At 36.9% G+C, this 6,000-nt stretch overlaps 1 protein-coding gene across 2 annotated transcripts in view; it reads right to left on the bottom strand.

Moving 5' to 3' along the window:
- The window catches only part of GAB1 (GRB2-associated binding protein 1), a 125,721-nt gene that overhangs the window by 61,123 nt on the left and 58,598 nt on the right, over positions 1 to 6,000 (bottom strand). The window lies entirely within an intron of this gene.

Below are 6,000 nucleotides of genomic sequence, written 5' to 3'. Positions count from 1 at the left end.
TTTTTTTACGAAAAACTGCAATCTCATACTGTATAGAATGATTTATTAAATCTAATATATTAAAAATTTATTCCAGAAAAAAGATCTCTATACATCAATTTATATTAGGCACTGTAACCTAAAAACATTCTCAGAAAAAATACCTTTATTCTGCAGCCACTTCAATGTTTATATTTTAAAACTTAGGAAAGACTAGACAAACTACTTGCTGAACAAAAGAAAGTTTGTTCCCAAAATAGATAGGAAGTTGAGGAGAAACAAAACAGCTCTAGTTACAATTTGACTAAGATTTTAAAAAGAAATAAAAACAAAAACACCACCCTGTATTTTCTTGAATAATTGACCATGACAAGGCCAAGCAATGACATTTTCATTTAAAGATTATGTAACCCTAGGCTGGCTGAGGTAAATAACTTTTTGGTAAAGGGTTCAATTCTTGGTGGAGCAAAGACAAAGAAAAAATAAAAAAAAAATACATCTTTAGCTAACCTCATAGACATGGAACAGAATAAGAGGGGCTTATTTTCTCACAACCGAAGCCCCCACTCCAACTCCATTTGGCATTCTAATCATTATGAGAAGCGTGAAGAGAATAATCAAAAATAACGTACCCAAAACTAACCATCAAGAAGAATCCCTTCTCTTTCTTCTCATGGCCTAGTCCTTTCACCAAATGGCCTTATAGAGCAGCCACAATTAACCATCTGTTTATACTCTGTCCCTTAGGCTCCTTCTCTTCACTGCTCTATTCTCAAAACTTAGCACAAGCAATGCCTGACAAAAAGTAGAGATTCAATAAGTATGAACGAGTAAATGAATGAGCCTTGATGGACAGTTTAAGATGAACCCTAGAGAAATCATCATTGTAATCATGAGCAAACAATTATTAAGTATTCATTATTAAGTGGTTTGATGGTGAACATATGAGAAAATCAAAAGAAATACTGTGACAATGAATTGAAAAATTACCATTAAGCTTGTATAAATATGTCCATATTTCAAATGTAGAAACAAGCATACTAAAAACCACTTCAGATGCCATTATATGAAGTAGGACTAAATAGAAAAACTTTCCCTCAAGGTATCCAGAAGGAGCAGCAAACATGTGGCATAAAGGAATAGTGAATGCACAGCAAAAGAAACAATTAACAGAGTGAAAAGACAACCTACAGAATGGGAGAAAATATTTGCAAACCATGCATCCAACAAGGAATTAATACACACAATTTACAATGAACTCAATCAACTTAACAGTTTAAAAAAAAAAAAAAACTGATTAGAAAATGGGCAAAGGAGCTGAATAGGCATTTCTCAAAGGAAGACATACAAATGGCCAAGAGAAATGAAAAAATGTCAACATCGCTAAGCATGAGGGAAATGCAAGTCAAAACCACACTGAGATATCATCTCACCCCAGTTAGAATGGCTATTATCAAAAAGACAGAATACCAAATTCTGGTGAGGATGTGGAGAAAGGGGAACCCTCCTACATTGTTGGTGGGACTGTAAATGAGTACAGCCACTATGGAAAACAGTATGGAGGTTCCTCAAACAACTAAAGATAGAACTGCTATATGATCCAGCAATCCCACTGCTGGGTATATACCCAAAGGGATGGAAATCATCACGTCGAAGGGATACCAGCACTTCCATGTTTATCACAACTCTATTTACAATAGCTAAGAGTTGGTTCCAACCTAAATGTCCACTGATGTATGACTGGATAAGGAAAATGTGATATGTATACACAATGGAACACTACTCAGCCATAGAAAAGAATAAAATTCTGCCATTCACAGCAACATGGATGAACTCAGCGAAAATTATATTAAGTGAAATAAGTCAGGCACCGAAAGATAAATAAGGCATGTCCTCACTCATAAATGGGAGCAAAGAGAAAAAAGAGAAAAGAAAGAAAAGGGGGGGGGGGGGGGAGAGAGAGAGAGAGAAAAGAAAAACAAATGATCATAATAATACATCAAACTTTCAAAAGGAGAAAACAGAACTGAGGTTACCAGATGTGGGAAAGGGGAAGGTGAAAGGGGGAGGTGGAAGGGGGTAGTGAGAAATTGGTAAAGGGCCACAAAAAGTGATTACATTGTATAATGTTAAATATACTAATTATCCCGATTTGAGCATCACATATTGCACACACACACAGGTATTGGTATTCAACGTGGTACCCTGCAGATAATGTAAAACCAATTGTTTCAATAAAAAATAATTATTATTTTTTAAAAAGGTATAGTGAATGCTGTGTGTTGATATAGGTTTCCTTCCTTCTCGACTCTTTTGTCTGCCCTCTAAGTGGAGTGTTTATGAGCAGGGAAAACTTTAAAACGGCAGGATCTGCAAAAATCTGGAGAAACAAACAAAAACACCACAGAACAAAATAAAACACAAAGCACAAAGACTTTAGTTTGAACTTAAACAGATCGTTCACTCAAGAATAGAAAGGTAACTTACGAATTCCTAGTAAACACCTTTGCCATAAAGACAAAACTCTAGAATCAACTTAGGCGGGTTAAGTATTTCCTTGTACACCTTTGGACTTCTGATCATTGCCTTCTAAGGAAAAGCTGACATCTCCAGATTGTATCTAGGTAGTATATGGCTTTCTTGATATTGAAGAAGACAAATAATTTACTGGCTGCTAATTTCTAGGTTGATATGTCTGGCCACTGTACTTCTTGGTTTTCAGATGTACTAGATATGAATAACTAAAGCAAAATCATTTCCATAAAAAAGACTGGAAATCTAAAGATTCATTTCCACAATACTTCAAGTCAAGGAACAGGCGAAGTGAAACAGAGACACTGGTTTGGGGATGGCAGGCGTGGCTGTGTGACTCCTCTGAAAAGCATGCTTATCTCCCCGGGGATCTTCCTGACATTCATTTCCACAATACTTCAAGTCAAGGAACAGGCGAAGTGAAACAGAGACACTGGTTTGGGAATGGCAGGCGTGGCTGTGTGACTCCTCTGAAAAGCATGCTTATCTCCCTGGGGATCTTCCTGACGAGAAAGGGGTGTGGGTTTTGTCTATCATCATCAGCACTGCCAGACTCTCCTCTAAACCCGCTGCTCATTTCATACTAGAGTTTCACACAGTTCTTTAAACATGAAGATGACAGATACTACTACTGACTTCCGTAAACAACCAATCCGGTGATTCCCCTTCCCCTTGTGACTAGTGACACACATTTGCAAGGCAGCCAGCCAGGGTTATACAAATGACACACACCGAACAAAACATTAGAAAATGATCCCTGAAGAGAAGATACAAGTATTGAATATAGTTTCTGGCCTTAAGTGATCCAGCGATTCTGTTTCTTAATTTCTAGAGCAACCAAAATGCATAACAACTCCTGATTATTATAAACAAAATGATTTGAAGAAAAGTGATTCTAGATTTTCTCCCATATTTAAGTACCTGAACATTCAAAACTCCTCCTGCATCAGTAAGAATTCTGTTTCCCAGAACTATATACAAATCAAACGAGAGAATCCACACAGAATATAATCTGGAATGAATAAAGGCTCTTTGTAGAAATGCATTAGTATAATAACCTTGGCAGGTTCTAAAAGCTGTTAGCTTCCAGTGATTTATGACTACATCTTACATGTATGAGCATCAGCTTAAAACACCCTCATCAGCTTTTTCACGGAGGAAACAGTAGCCTAAATTAGGGTAAATGAAGTTTTCAAAGGTTTATTTTAATAAGCAAATGCTCATGATACAGGAACACAGGATTTGAATTCTTCTGTTCTCAGACTGTTGTGAATGCTATGAAAGGTGGAAGGGATGAGGAGTGAGCTGACATCCATCTTCCTCTGTTCACTTATCTTTTCCCTTTGGACAAAACCCTTCAGCAACAGGAAGTATCAAGGAATACAGAATGAAACTCCTACGCTTGTAATGATTTTCCCAATGTCTCTGCCATTGCTCAGATCTCTACTAGAAAAGCGAGGTAAGGCAAATTTCAACCAAGGACTTCCAAAAGATTTATTCCAATTATCGAGGCACATATGTCAGGAGGAAGGAGGTGGAGGAATTTCCCCAGCTTTCTACACTTGAATATGGATCCTTGGGCCCCTTGTCTGTTTTACCACTGAGTTATTTATAGAGGGTAAAACAGCTCAAATAATTGACTTTCTTAAAATTTACTATATTTAGACAGTGACATCACCACTAAGTTTTAAATACACTAACACTATGACATAATTCTTAAAGCATGCTTATACAACTAATTTAATGTTTTTGGAGTCTGTTCAAATTATTTATTAAAATGAGTAACAAAGGAACAAAACAATGAAGAGGCAGCTGTTCCATTTGTATTCATGTATCTGATTTACAGCATGTAGTGTATTTATAGATAAATAGAGCAAGATGGGCTACTCAGGAAAGAACTGTTCCCATTCCCTAATAATTAATTATACTGTAAAAATTAGTACATTATTATTATTAAAGAATAAAGTTTATACAAGTAGCACTTTTTTGTGTACTCTGAAATTTCACCTATAACATTAATCACAATTTGTCATCCTGTTTATTATGTTTTATGTTATGTTTGTTACAAAACATATTTATTATGTTTATTATGTTATGTTTAGCATCTTATCTCTCCAATCAGACTATAAGCAACTTGAAGGCAGAGGCACTGTTTGAGTCACTATTGACCATCACGATCCTGGCACATTAGATAAAATAATACGTGCTGAATTCAAATATTTCTGTTAAAATGTTCTATCAAATTCATATCTGCAGGAGGTTAAAACATCAAAATACACAGAAGCGCTTACAAAACAACACAATAATCCCCACCCCAGGCATTCTTGCTCCCAGTTCTACTCTAAAGAGGAGCATGTCCTGGTTTTGGCTTCTCCTGGTGGTTACCCACCTCTCCTACTGGTTGTTCTTGGCTTACCTCACACCTACCCATTCTCTGCCCTTCTCTGTGTTTGGGGAGGCGTAGACATATTTATTCCCCTTTAATCTCCTTTCTCATGATGGCTGCCTACATCTGTGACCAAAGTGCCCCCAGGTGGTGGCTCTTCCATTGTTCCAGTGCTCACTGGGCTTGTATATAGTTTTTTAAATTAGCATTTATTACTTCCTCCTCCCTCCCTCAACCCTAAGAGTGTACAGACCCTCACCAAACCCAACCTACAGTGCCATAAATAGTCCGTTCATTACAGTCGGCTTTTGAACCACATGGGCTGAATTCAGTTTCTTATAAGGACACTAAAAGAAACACCTTATATTTTCAAATAATATGTTTATATATGACTTACCACTTCAAGACTTTATCTATTGACTTGACAGTCCTAATCTTACCTAAACAATCTGAAGGATGTGGGGAACTGTTATAGCCTTATATTTTCAAATAATATGTTTATATATGACTTACCACTTCAAGACTTTATCTATTGACCTGACAGTCCTAATCTTACCTAAACAATCTGAAGGATGTGGGGAACTGTTATAACAATTTTATAAGAGGCATTTATCTTGACAGTTCACTTTCCGCCTTTCTCTCAATGTAGTCACACCAGCCAGTGATTCTAGTCTCTCAACCACAGGAACTTCAAGTCACTCACTGAAGCCTCTACTTATCACTATTAGGGTGCATCTTCTGACTTCTTTGGAACAGTTAGTTTTTAATCCTCTCCCTCCATCTTCCCTCATGCCCTTTCATTGTCTAATTTCCATCTGCTGTACCTATAATTTTGCACTGTGAGGGTTGATAACACAGTCTATTCTATAATTAGCTTAACTCTCTACAGTTTTTCACCGTAAAGGTTGAGTCAAAGAGTTTAAAATCAATAAACAGCATTTACACTATCATGACCATGATTTTTTCCCTACAGTCCCAAGTAGGGGCTAGGATTACATTTGCTTCTCTACTTGTCCAGTGTCAGTGTCACTGCCCCATGCTGCTCAATGGAGAATGCTCCCAGGGTCAAGTTCTAATGGATTCTCCTTTTTTCACCTCACTAA

Source organism: Galeopterus variegatus, unplaced genomic scaffold (assembly GCF_000696425.1).
Source record: "Galeopterus variegatus unplaced genomic scaffold, G_variegatus-3.0.2 Scaffold3534, whole genome shotgun sequence".
NCBI classification, from domain to species: Eukaryota; Metazoa; Chordata; class Mammalia; order Dermoptera; family Cynocephalidae; genus Galeopterus; species Galeopterus variegatus.
The sequence above is the reverse complement of the archived record's forward strand: the minus strand, read 5'-3'. Positions and strand labels throughout refer to the sequence as shown.